Raw genomic sequence first — 15,001 nt, forward strand, 5'->3', positions numbered from 1 at the left:
ATAGCCCCTCTGGCTGACCCTCTGTATTTTGGGTCATAAAGCTCTTGCATAAGGAAAAGGAGTAACAATTAAACCCAGGGTATTTTGTTTGTTCGTTTTACTTCAATGACTTGATTGGAATGACACTTTCCATAGGAAGAGAATGGAGGAGGAGAAAGTCAGATCAGTGTCATGGTTAAGGATGCCTCAGCTCGCTAACCTCTTCCTCATCACCCCACAAAAAAAAAAAAAAAAATGCAGAACACAGCCAAAGTATTCTAAAGCCATAGCTCTATCTCGTATTACCGTTCAGAGCTACACGAGGATCAAATGAGTCAACCCTAGGCACACTTGGATTTTCAAAGCTCAGCACTGCCCAGTATTATTCACTCATGTATATTTATTCAACAGACATTTTCTCTGAGCACCTAAAACATAGATGGCCTTGTACTAGGTGCTGAGAACACAGGCACAATCCCAGCCCCAATGAGATTTATATCGATCCAGTAGTCAGACAAGAATTTATGAGCATCTAGTATGCACCCCATTGTGCCAGACACTCAGCGAACACATTAGACTAGACTTGTCCTCTCCAAACTTCTGAATGCAGCAGTGGAAAGGGCTGATGCAAAAATGCCCAAAAGCCTGGTTCCTTTGAGGAGAGATTTCTTTAGATCGCCTGGGAGAGGCAGAGGGTTTAGAAAAACAAAATAAATGGCCGATTCAATTAAATAAAAATAAATGTCTCTTACGGAAAATTGCACAATTTCTGAAGAAGGATTGGGGAATGTTATCTTTAAGTAGGTAAAACCATTCTGGAAAATAATATGTGATAGTTTTTTAAATGTTAAAGAAATGGGAATCTGCAACCTGCCCTTGATGGAGGCATGACTGCTGACCCCACACAGCTCTTAGAAATGGATTTGTACATTTTTAGACACCATAGAAAGATTTCTTTCTGCCTGGGCTTCTTCAGAGCATTGTACATTTTGATAAAATTTTAAAACAACACAGCAGGCAAAAGAATAAAGGCTTTTCCCTCCTTTCGTCCCAATATAACTGTGTATAAAGGGCAAAGAGCCAAAAAGTTCGTGTCTAGAAACTCAGGTGCTATTTGTAGCTCCCTAATGAGCAGAACTTTTTTGCCATTCACTCACTCATTCATTTTGTTCCTGCAAAACCTAACATAAGGATAGGCACATAGTAGGTGCTCAGTGAGGGCTTATTGAATGAATGGGTGGGTGGGTGGGTAGATGGATGAATGAATGAATGAATGAATGAATAATGTATGTCCAGAGATCAAGCCACAGTCCATCCAGCTTCCCATAGCACAGAGTAACTTCAGGACTGGCCAGCAGTAACTATTGTATTTATACCTCACCAGGAACTAGAAACAGAAAAGTGGAATGAGCTCATTCAGAAAGGTGGCTGAACCCAAGAAATAGAGAACTAGAGAAATGTGCAACCCAATCCCTCAAAGATCCATGGATCAACAATGACCTGTGTTTAATCACAAATATTTATTAATCTTCTGGGTACCAAGATGAAAAAGATCACAAGTTCTTATTCTTCTAGTTTACTTTATCAAGTAGCCCCACTGTCAATCCACTGGTCCTACCATCTTGTTTTTAACCAACTGTCCCTTCCTGCCCTCATTTCCCTATCTATGAGTTTAGGGTCCCTCATCCAATAGTATGCTAACCACTTCCTTGCAGATGCCTTTGGTTTCCTTGCTCTCTGCTCCTATTGCCCACTCTTGGCAAACCCTCACCTGTGAATAAAACTTACAACTACCTCCTTTGTGCCAGCCAAGTAGGCACTGCTGGAGAAAGTCACATGACTGCACCAACCGATGTCATTATAAATGTATCACCTAAACCCAATCATCTTCCAGTTTTTCCCATTTCAGTAAATGGCACCACAACCCACCTAGATGGTCAAGCCAGGAATAATTCATGAAATTCCCTTCTCTCACACATTCTATGTCCAAACCATTCCCAAGGTATGAATATCAGGTCCAACATGAACCTGAAGTTCACCTTCACTCTCTATCTGCCACCACCTTGTCTAAGACTCCATCATTCCCCATCTGGACAACTGAAATTGCCTCTGAATTGATCCTCCACTTTCACTCTGGTCTGCTTCTGGTTTATTCACCATGAAAGAATGAAGGGGAACTATTAACTCTTGAACCGTATCATGATTGTGGTAGATACTGCTTGCCTATATACCCTCATCCTCACCCCTGCCCCACCTACAATCCTCACTATGGCATACCATGGCTTTTAGGATAAATTTCAAACTCCTCCTGTCCCAGAAAGTCCTATATGAATCTCCTACATACCTCTCCAGTTTTCACTCTCAGCATGCTCCCCCTTCCCCACAACACTGGTGCCATATTGCCTTCTATTAGTTTGTTGAACATTCTAAGACCTTTCTCACCTTACGGCCTCTGCACACTCTATTGTCTTAGCCTGGAATACCCCTCGCTCAGGTCTTCACATGAATGCTCGGCCCTCTTTCTCCAAGCTTTGGCTCGACTCAAATGTCCTTCCTCAGACACGCCTACCTTAATTAATCCATCCAAACTAGGGTTTCCTGTTATGTCTTTCTAGCACCCTTTGTTTCTTTCATGGCACTTAGCACAATGTATAACTCTTTTTGTGTGTTTGCTTGTCTAATGTCAGTCATCTCACCAGACTGAAAAGCTCCAAGAAAACAGATCTTCTAGCTTTCATAACTAGGGCATAGCAGAGGACCTAGCATATGAGAAGCTATCAATATATTTTTTTTTTTGATTGAACAAAGAGATAGTCCTTGCCCTCAAGGAGCTCACAGTGTAATGGCAAAAACTTGTATACAAATGAACAATTTCCATAAAATGTTAGAAGTTAGATAGCCATAAGGAGAAGACACTAACCAAGTATAAGAGAAAGGAACAAAGTCCATAGGGGTGGATAAAAGAAATGATACTTCATTTTACTGACCCAATAGCCTCCAAGTTCCATAAAATACAAAAAGAGATCAGATCCTTCTTGCTCAACCCTATATCCTCCATGTTGAACATAGTACATGGTACACAGTAGGTGCTTCAGAAATATCTATTGCTCATATGAATGAAGGAATGAGTGAGTGATTTCACTTTCTTTCTGAGTCAGAGTCAAAATAGTCAACTCCAAACCTAGGTTTAAAATTTTTAAATATGTTCTAAACGTCAAAATAATTAAAATATCCAGCCATAGGCAGAATGTAAAGGAAATCATGGTACATCTTCTTAACTGAAAAAAATATGTAGCCACAAAAAAAAAAAAAATACACCAATAAAAAATTTATAACAAGATAAAAAATGCTTATAATATAATGGGGGAAAGTGGGACTCAATACTATGTGTACAGTACCAGTACTATAAGGTTAAACACAAAGCACCAATACATAAAAAAGGAAATAAGCAAAAACCTTCAGATGTTTTCCTTTTTGCTTCCTGTACTCTTCTGTAGATCCCAAGTAGTCTATAATAAAGCATGATAGTTTTATAATTTAAAAATTTACTTTTCTTTAAAAACAGGCCTTAAATCTGGCCAGAAATTCTAGAAATAAAAATGAAAGACAGAACTGGTATACCAACATCAATATTTGCTTTGAAATAATAACCAGATATGTAGATATATATGTAATACATCTTATTATCCCTCCTCTTAAATAAAGTTCTGTTTCTAAAGTTAGTTCATGTATTTATTCAATCTTTTTAACATGATTCATCAGATCTCTAAGAAACTAAGGCATGTATTCTAATACATAAGTTATAAGATGGCTCACAGGCCTCATTTTTCAGTAATAAAGAAACTAAATCTTAGAAAGGTTATCATGGTAGCCATCCTCCAAAATGGCCCTCAATAATCCCTACCTGTTGGTATTCATGCCCTTGTGTAATTTCCTCCCTTTGAGTGTAGGCTAGATTTAGGGTGACCAATCATCTTGGTTTGCCCAGGACTGAAGAGGTTTCCAAGATGTGGAACTTTTAGTCTTAAAGTGGGATAGAAAGGGCAAATGAGGATAAATTGATCACCCTAGATGGATCTGGTGACTCTCTTCTAAAGAATGGAATATAGCAGAAGAGATGAGTTGTGACTTCCAAGAGTGTTATAAAAAGATTGTGGCTTCTGTGTGATTGCTCTCTGTTGGTTTACTTGCCCTAGGAGAAGCTGGCAGCTATGTCATAAGACAGCCCTGTGAAGACACCCACAAGAGTGAACTTGGAAACAGATTTGAGGCCTGCAAACAGCCATGTAAATGAAATCGGAAGCAGATTCTGCTTTAGTCAGGCCTTCAGATGACTACATCCCAGATAACACCTTGATTGCAGCCTCTTCAGAGATTCTGAGCCACAATCCCACCAGGAAGCCACACCCAGATTCTGATCCTCAGAAACTGTGAGATAATGAATATTTGTGGTTTTAGGTCACCACGCTTGGGGGGAATGTGTTACACAGCATGGATAGCTAATACAGTTGTGATAGCTAGCTTTGGAAATCCAGTCTAAGGTAGAAATTATTTTTGAGCCTCAGATATAGAGTTTCTTCAAAATGAGCTTTATCACACAAACCATAACTTAACTCTCTCCACCCACATTTATCTAAGTGCCCAAAAGCATAATGTTCCTACATCTCCCCACCCCATTATGAATATTCAGACCAGGTCCTTGACTTTGCAAAAGTAAAAAGACCAACAAAGTCCCAGTGGGAAGTAGTCTCCTTTTCTGCCTCTTTTCAACCCCAAAGTGGGGCCAGCAATGGTGATTATTATGACCAGTATATCTTTTGATCACATTTTCACAGAATCATATAATCAAAGAATCATAAGATTAGAAATTGCCCAATGAAACGTCTTTAATTATAAACTTAATAAAGGTAAAAACTGTATGGCCAATTGGAGAGAAATTCTTAATACCTTCTCCTTCTCCTACCAATGAAAGCTAATAGAAGCTAGCGCCCACTGAGGTTTTTCATTTTGAACTTCATGTAAAGGAAATGTTCAAAATAGAGAAGTAGAGAGAATAATAAAATAAATCCATAACTCTTGTATCTATCTCTCATCTTCAACAATTAGCAATTCAAGGCCAATTTTATTTCATTTCTTACCCCTCCTTCTTCCTCACAATACACTTAACCCCAACCCTGACCCTCTGGGTATTTTGAAACAAATTTCAGACATCATATCATTTCATCTGTGAATACCTCAGTACATATCTCTAAAAGATGAGAAGATGAAACCTCTTTTTTTAACATTATCACAATACCATTCGTATGCTTAAATTTAAAAACAATAATAATTCCTTAATTTCATCATATATCCAATCAGTGTCCTAATTTCCCCCAATTGTCTCATGTTTTGTTTGTTTTATAGTTAGTTTGCCCAAATTAGGACTCAAAGTCTACACGTTGCATTTGGTTGTTAAGTGTCTTAAATCTGTTTTAATTTATAACTTCTCTGTCCATCTGCCACCACTCCCCACCTACCATGCCTGGCACTACTGGTACATTTTGAGACAATCTTTCTAAGCCTTAATACACAGTAAAAAAAAATAAAAGTAAAAAATAAAAAAATACTGTTTTCTGATTTCCGCTAGTGACTCATCTCTCCTAATAAATAAATAACAGCTTACTGAACCCCATCTTTAAGATACAGCTTTAAGAGGTATTCATAGACTTGGGTTCATTTTAAAGTATCAAAATTTATCAAGGAAAGATAGCCCGATTATACATTGTACTGGAGGATATAGGAGTCAATTTCACACTACAGTTGATATAACACTTTTAAAAACAGTACTATTGAGGGATGTTTCACGAAAGTCAATAAATATTTTGCTCTTTTGACGCTGCCCTTGCCATAACTTTTAAATAATAAATATGAAATGAGAAAGTGTTTCAAACAGCAATACACATCAGTTACATTATGTGACAGTGACCCTTATTCCTAAACCTCCTTAGGCTTCTTCCTATTTTCTCTCTATGAAGTGGGGTAAAGCTAATAGCTTCACAGGAAAAATCTCAGAGGCCTCTTCCCAAGTTCTTCCCAAGCTGAGGAGCATCTGTGGAGAGCTGGTGTGAAATGAAAACACAGGGAGTAACAGATATCTGTGAATTTATTTGGGTCAGCGTGATGCTATTAACTGCAGAGTTTTGACAGGAATGCTGTGAAATCTCCTCCCAAGCTTGGAGTCCCTTAGGGTCCAGGAGGAAGCACAGTCTCAGGGCCTGTTTACTCTTCAACCCTGTCCCTGTGGACTTGCATTTCACCTCTGCACTTAATACCTGACCAGACAGAGTTCTCCACTGTAAACTTGGAGGTGCGAGCCTCATTACTGCTTTTCCTATGGTGCATGCCTGGGATTTGTCCAGCGTCAAAGCAGGCAATAGTTCAAAGCCAATGGCACCTTTTCATGATTTGAGTCTATTAACAAAGGATTCCAAGCCAGCCTGGAAGGCCCAGCTGCCAGAAGGGTCCTGGAGCAACAGCTGGAATAAAACTAATAAAAACAACTACAGAGTAATCTGTGAAGATGTCAAGACCAGCACAAACACGCTGACCCTCACAAACCCTGACATGAACTTGGAGAGGGTGGCTTAGCCTGCCTTCAAGATGGTGGAGAAGGAGGGCACCTGCTGCCTTATTGCCAATTCTTGGGCTGTTTCCAAATCTTCCTAATGCCTTTGTCGATTGCTCAACCCTTTCCTGGTGTGGCTCACTCTAGTGAATCAAACATCTGAGCCATCCAGTCTTTCCTCTAGATAGACCCTCTCTCCATATAAAGCTCCCTTGTATGGCAAAGAAAGTATCCTATGTATCAGAGGTGACTAGGTGTTAAAAAAAAAATAAATAAAAAACAAAAAACAAAAAAACAAAAAAACAGCAGCTTTAGGAAGAGGGATGGAAAAATAGCTTCTCAAGCCTATAAAGACACTTGGAACCTAAATAAGTAAGTGTTAAGATTCCAGGCTTGACAATTCATCCTTTTCTCTTCTCCTCTCTCCCTTTAAATGGTTCAGCGTGTACTCACCACTGTTTACACAAAAGCAAATGCCTCTCTCAAGATAAATGGACTTTCTGTAAATTCACAGCTGCATAAGCTACAAAAAGTTATAGAAGTGATTAATTGATGAAGACCACAACTTAGTTTATACAGACACAGAGCAAAGGGCAGCCCAGTTCACAAATTTTTTACTATTGTAGGTATTGAACCAAATGACAATTGCAGGACCCTATAAAGTCAATTAGACTAAGATGGGGAAAAATTAACCTAAACTTAAAAAAGAGAAAATATAGATGATGTGCTTTTATTTGATATTAATTTGCAAATGTATGTGTGTGGAGGGAGTGGTTAAGTACTTTTATGAGGATAGTGGTTCTTCTGGAGGAGCAGGGATAGCAGGACAAGAGGACAGTGGCTGAGAAGGAATGAAAGGGGCTTCTGGGGTGCTAGCAATGTTGCCCCAGTTCTAGCCCAGCGTGATGGTCACATGAGGTTTGCTTTGTGATCAGTCAAAATTGTACTTTTCTATTTTGCACATTTTTCAGTATATGGGTAATGTTTCACCACTATATATATGTTTTTTTATTCAGGATTAATAGACAGTCCTTAAATGATACACAGTCCCTATAAAAGTTTGCAAAAGTTTGTTTTTAAGTATTTTCTTCTTATGGGTACTTCTGAGAACTCCCTGCACCTTAAAGTGTGTCCCTCCACCAGCTGCTCCCGAGTTAACTGAGGTGACTGCTATGAGAGCAGAGAGCAGGATGCCACCTAGCCCAACTCATACTGATTTGAGGGAAGGGAGGGAGATGGGAATGATGGGGTCTCTCTGGAGCCCATTATCCAAGTCAGAAAGCAGAACAATCCTTTGCACCTCCTTCTCACTCGCTGCCCACATCCCAACAGCCATCAGATCCAAGCCGTGACCCCATGCAAAACATGTCCCAGCCTCTCTACCACTGCCTTTCTTCCCTGACTTCCTAATATGGCTCCTGGTTCCATTCTTGCCCTCTGCCCACTCATCCTCCACATTGCTTCTAGGTCAATATTTCTAAAACACAAATGTGATTATTTAACAAGACACCCCCTATGCTAAAGCCCTACTACACACACACACACACACACACACACACAGCCCAGCTCCTTAGCCAGGTCTACAACTGAACCACTTCATCTTCTTGTCCCATGTGTGTGCTAATGGCCTGACACCTCCAACCTGCTCTCCAGTTCCCAAAGACAGCATCATTTTCCATGCCTTCTTGTCTCTGCTAATTTGTCTTCTCTGTTTAGACAGTGTGTCCCCTCCCTTCTCCTCCAAGCAAAGTCCTACTCAGATGTCACCTCGTCTGCTTTTCTTTCCTGAGGCCTAAGACCCTGTAAGCTCTTCCCCCTGCCATGTTATTAATACTAGAATGATATATTTGTGTCAGTTCTTATGGAGAACTTCCCTACCAAGTTGTAAACACAAGAAAGGGACCCTGCCTTGTTTCTCTTTTAATTCCTCAAGCTTTGCACAGTTTCTGACACATGATATGTGCTCAATGTTTCCTCCATTGAATTGAACTGACTCTAACAAAAACCCAAGAAAACCTGTTGCTTGGCTCCACAGTCTTGGGCTCTCTTACTTGAACTGTTCTTTTTGGTTCCTTTCCAATCATGATGAACATTTGATCATATCTGGCCAACAAAGATGCTGCTGCTAATGCAGTCTTCTTTTTACTAAGCCTCCTCTCATTGGCCAAGCTTGAGCCTGAGTGGCCAGCACAGGTGCCAGCAACTATAACCATTACACACTTCTACTGCCAACATTGGCCGTGACCCAGGAGCCAGGTGAGTATGGTCACTGGAAAATGTTCAGTCTTTGCCAGTCAACAGAGCCTTCTCTGGTCACTTTCTGAAGCAGTAGGCAACAGATAAAATTACCCTTACCTGCAGTAGAGATGTTGGCAGGACACTTACCTCCCTCCAAACCAAACCACCTTTTCTTCTAAATGCCTTTACAATCTAGACAATCTGCCTCCCTTCCCTGAAACTCACCTTTTTGGGGGTTGCTTCCAGCCTAAGATGGTAGGGCATCATCTTAGAACACTTTGATTTCTATAAGCAATTGCACTCAGTGGCTGGGCACAGCATTCATGCTGCTTGGGTAAACCTGTGACTAAAAACAGCTTCAGTGGGACAAGCACTGGGTCCATAAAGTGTTTTTTAAAATAATAATAACAGTAAGATAATGGACAACATTTAGTATTATAGTATGTTCACATCAGAAAGGACATGAAGTAAAATCAAAGTGTCATAGAAGCAGCTTAGAGATCAACAAGAAAACACTGTCATTTTACAGACAGAAAACTAAGGCCCAGAGAGGGCAGTGGCTTGCCTAAGATCACATAGTAGGTTGATTCTGAGCTTTACTCCATTCAGGGCTCTTTTCTGCTTCTATTTGTAAGCTCGAGGACTTACTGGCAAAAACAGAATCCAGGGTTTCCCAACACCTCTGCCCAGTCCATCTCCCATCTACTCACACTTGCCTTTAAGGGAATCACATTTCTGACCCCGTGATCTATTTTTTAAAGTATACATCTGACCCCTCAGCAGTTTCAGAGCATGGCCCCTCTCCCATGCACTTAGAGTGGTTCCACTTAAGCCATGGTTTCTAAACCTGCACTAGACCACCTGCAGTGATTTTTAAAATATAGAATCCTGGTTTTTACATTGATATTTTTCATTTCGGTAGGACGGGGCTCAAGTATTTTTTAACTCCTTCACTAATTCCCCTGTAAGGTAAAATTTCAGGACCACCCTGCCAGCTATCCTTTTCAGGTCCTTTCTAACCTGGAGATCCTGGGTTTCTATGTAATATGAAATCCCTCACCTCTGATTTGCTGGCAATCCATCACTCCTAATTTAAGAAGGAAAAAGATACCATCAGAAGTATAGTTTTGTTGTCTAGACTTGCAGCAAGAAAACGAACATCCAGAGAGAGGATGAAAGTCACTCAAGGTCACCAACAGACAGTTTCCATCAGTTGTAGAAACCAGGAATTTTAACTCACTGACCATGAGCTGATGCTGTCCTGTAGAATAAGCAGCAAAAAGCAGACTGATGACCCTGAATGACTCAGCCATTGGCCTGCAAGGTGAAAGTCAATTAATGTCTCTACACCAGCTTTTCATCCATGACATGCAAGTGATAATGCTTGCCTCCATTTCAGGTTACGAAGATGCTTATAAAACACTGACAGTATAAAAATGTTAAAGAGAAGACAGACTGTCGTTTTAGAATAACTTAGACATGATATTCCCCTTAAGTGACTGTATCAAGTAAAATATCCATTTAGATCCAGCATAAGAATATGAACTGTGAGAGCACTGACATCTTAAACCATTGTTCATAACACTTGGGTTGATTGGGTGGCCTCACTCAGTGTGGCTCTTTCAATTTATAATTTATTGAAATCAGCTTAACACAAAGATACAACGTTCTCAGGTCAATTGATTCTCTTAGTTTCCAGTCAAATCCAAAACCCCACTGTAGACCTTGCAATATGGAAGGTGCCTCTAAGGGAAGAGTCATAAACCTTTTCAACTGCAAACACCAGACTCGAGGAGCTGGAAACTGAGAGTTGGCAGAAGACCATTGCTCGGTGATCAAAAGAAGATTCCTATAATCACTGCAGACCCCTGAGAGAAGCTCTATGTCAGCCTTCTACACCATCTTTGTCCCAATTCCCACTAATCTATGACCTATTCAGTAAAATGCTTTAGATAGAATTGAAAGCTTAAGACAGCCTTCAATACATTCAACTTAGATGAATGAGATTTCAATGGTTACCATCTTCTGGGATTTAAGGTTCTATAGCCCTGAAGTTGTTTTGCAATTTATTATGTTTTTGCACTTCCATTCATATAATGCTTATACTTGGTGCTCTTTGTGGTTTTCATATTGGTCTATGGGATGGGAAGTTCTCACCGATGTTCATGTATACTCAGTGGGAAACCACAGAGAGAATGAGGCAGAAATACAGGAGAAAGAGAAAGATCAGACAAAATGGAGCACTAGGACAGACAAGAGAGAGTAAAATGAACAACACACAATGAAACAATAAAGTCATGTACAGAAACCAGAGAAGCAAATGCAAAAACAGAGAAGGGAAAAAGAGGAAGAGAGGGGAAAATAGGATATCTGCTTTCCAAGGAATCCATATGCTCTGTAGATGGTAAATGCAAGAAACAATGCTCCATTCCAGATTGTTCTGAGTGGAGGCAGTAGAAATAGAGATGAAGTGTGACAGTTTTGTTGGCTGTGAAGAAGAAGAAAATCATGACAGCCAGTGTGCTGACCATACCAGCACAGCCCTGCACCAAGGAAGCTGCAGCCATCCAGGCCCAGGTGAGCTCAGGCCAACCTGACAGACTAGAATCAACAACACTAGAGCATAGCTACCTACAAAGCATCTGACACCCTCGTTTCCAAGTCCACAGGGTGGACCAGCCACGGTGTAGCCCAAGCCAGTCTTGCCAGAGGAGAGAAAATTCCCATTAGCCAAAAAAAATAAATGAGGGTCTTTTCCACCCAGTGGACTGGAAACTTAAGAGGATCCCTCCCTCAAGTTTGCAACCTGAGCCAAATAAAGGCCTTCTGAGCTGGTGTGCAGAATATGGTTCGTCAGTGTGGTAAAATTAGATCACATGCTAGAGCTCCCTGCAGAGCCTAAGTCTCTGAGGGGGGTCAAAGCTGGGGAGAACCACAGGCGTCTACTTGTTTGAGTCAGCTCAGGCTGCTATAACAAAATTCCATAGACTAAGTAGTTTAAACAACAGACATTTATTTTTCATAGTTCTGGAAACAAGGAAGTCCAAGATCAACGTGCTCTGCCAGTCAATTTCATTCCTGGTGAGAGCTCTCTTCCTTGCTTGCAAATGGCTGACTTCTTACCGTGTCCTCATATGGGAGAGAGAGAGATCGCCTCTCGTTTCTCTTCTTGTAAGGGCACTAATCCCATTACTAAGGGCATAAGGGCTCCACTCTCATGACCTAATTACCTCCCAAAGACCCCCAACTCCAAATACCATGACATTGGAGATTACAGCTTCAACATATAAATTGTGGTGAGAAAGACAAAACACTCAGTTCATAGTACCATTAGTATTTTTTCTTTTCTTATAACAAAAAATTGCAAACCATAAAAAAGTATAACATAAACCATAGTACCCCACCATCCAGACTTAACAAATGTTAATACTTTACTATATTAGTTTTGAATCTTTATTCTAAATGTTACTTCTACACTTGAAAATGTATCTGCACCCTTTCTTGATCCTGTTTCCTGAGAAGTAACCACAATCAGTAAACTTGTGTTTACCCTTTAAATCTACCTTTTTATATTTTTTACGACATATTATATATGTATCAAAAACAATATTTGGTATTGTTTGAGAGTGTTTTTGAATTTGTGTAAAAGGTAGTACACGGGATCCTGAAACTTGCTTTTTAAAATTTAAACAATGTTTTTGAGATTCATCCATAGCATTACATGTAGGTCTAATTTACTCAGTTGTTGTATGTTCTTCCTTTATTTGAACAGCCCTCAATTTATTTATTCATTCTTTTACCAGACTTTTGGTCTTCATTTTTTTTTTTTTTTCTTTTTGGTGTTACAACATTGCAATAAAATGCTTGTTAGAGTTTCTCTAGGATGTATGCTTGGTGGTAGGGTATATATCTCCAACTTTTATAGATATTACCAAATTATGCCTATAACAGGACTCCCAATTTATGTTCAGCAAGTGTGTGAGTTTTCCTTTTCCTCGACACTCTCACTAATATTGTTGACTTTTAATGTTCACTAATCTGATGGGTATGAGATAATATCTCATTTTAATGTTAGTTTCTGTTTCTCTGGTGACCGGAGAGACAGCACCTTCCTCTTCAGGTCAGTCTCTGCTATGAATTGTCTGTCTGTATTCTTATCTTTCATTTTTGGGGGGTTGTTTCTCAGTTATTTGCAGGAGTTCTGTATTCTGGTTGCTAATCCTGTGTTTATTGTGTGTAATGAATGCTGTCTTCTCCCAAAATGTAATTTGTATTTTAAATGTGTTTTTGCTGTTTTTTTAATCACTTAGACTGTTTTTCTTTTTCTTAACATAGTTTAATTTATCAACTTTTTATTTATACCTTCCATTTTTGTGTTTCGTTTTAAGAAATTCTTACCTGTCCTGAATGATAATCTTCTATAACTCTTTTTAAAGTTTTTATTTTCATATTTTGAGCTTGTTATTCTATAATGTATTTTTAGTATGATAGGCTATAAAGATATATTTTAAATTTTTCTCATATAAGATATTCAAATGCCATAGCAACATTGAATTGCCCATCATTTTCCCTATTGGATTGTAATGCCTCTTTTATCATATATATCAGGTTTTCATATATGTTTGGATATCTTTATGGGCTCTCTATTCTGTTTTATTAGTCTTTTTGCTTTACCACTCTACCATTATCACATTTTTGATTAAATAGGTAAATAGTAAGTCTTGATATCTACTAGAGCAAATCTCCCCACATCCACCTTTAATTTTTCAAAATTCTCTTAGCATATTCTTGGCTTCTTTGTCTTCCAAATTAATTTTCAGATCAGCCTGTCAATGTCTACAAAATGCCTGTTTGGGATTGCATTAGTTAGGAGTTGATCAGACACACAGAATCACTATGAATGATATAGACTAGGAATTTATTATAGGGCTTAAACCGTACATTCGTGGTAGTTAAGCATATTATTTAAGGCCATTGGTTCTGTGTCTGGTGTTGGAACTAAAGTCAGCCAAGGCCAGCGGTAGGGAAAGAAGAAGAATGGGGCAGAGCAGAGACAATTAAAAACCCGCAAGAGCTGAACCTGAATCTTTCTCTTGCTGCCCCCAACTTCAATGATGCAGAGGACCTTTAGAATAAGCTGGCATCCTTCATCACAGGCCTGTCACGCAGAACTGGTCCAGCTGCAATAGGGCCTGGCCCTAGACTGACCTTCAGAGCATAAAAAATGACTACAGCTTCACCTCTACCTTTCAATCCTCACACAGGTTTTTCTTATAGCTCATCCTAACCCAGGAAAATTCAATGAAGGAAAGCCTGGGTAACAAAGTTCCTGTCTAGCTAAATTGACACTCAAATTCAAAGCTACCTCAGGGACTTTATTTGAAATGGCTTAAAGTTATAGATTAATTTAGACTAGTTGACATCTTTAAAATATTGAGTCATTCCATCCATGAGACCAGTTTGTCTCTCTTTCTATTCAGTCTTCTTTTATGTCCTTTGAAATGTTTTAAAATTTTCTCTAGAATAGTCTTGTACATATTTTGAACCTTAAGTACTTTACAATTTTTGTTTGATATTTTGAATGGCATCTTTTAAAATTACATATTTTAATTGCTTGCTAATGATTTATAGCAAAGGTTTTGATTTCTGCAAGTCTGTTGAAAGTGTACCTGCTATTATTCTGAACTATTATTGGTTCTAATCACTCGTGTGCTGGGATTTTTCTATTTAGACAGTCCTGTCAACTATAAATGTTGAAAAATTTGCCTCTTTCTTCCCAAATCTATACCTTTTGTCTCTTTTCCTTGTCTTACTGAATTAGCTAGAACTTTCCCTACAGTCTGGACTAGTAGTAGTGCAGGGGGCATTATTGTCTTGTTTCTGACTTTAATGAGAAAGTTTCTAGAATTTCATCGTTAAGTATCATGTTTCTTATATATTTTTGGAATGTACTATATATTAATATAAAAGCTTTTTCTTCTATCCCTAATTTAAGTCTTTTCCCATGAATAAATTTTAAATTTAAACTAATGTTTCTCTTAATGTTTTAGGATAATTATGTATTTTTCTCCCTTATTTTGATCATGGTAGTCAGCTTCTAGTAATCCCCACTCTCTAGTAGTCACATCTTTGTGTAATTGCCTTTCATTAGTGTGGGCTGGACCTAGTGGCAGATGTAAT

This window comes from Pteropus vampyrus, unplaced genomic scaffold (genome assembly GCF_000151845.1).
Source record: "Pteropus vampyrus isolate Shadow unplaced genomic scaffold, Pvam_2.0 Scaffold186, whole genome shotgun sequence".
NCBI classification, from domain to species: domain Eukaryota; kingdom Metazoa; phylum Chordata; class Mammalia; order Chiroptera; family Pteropodidae; genus Pteropus; species Pteropus vampyrus.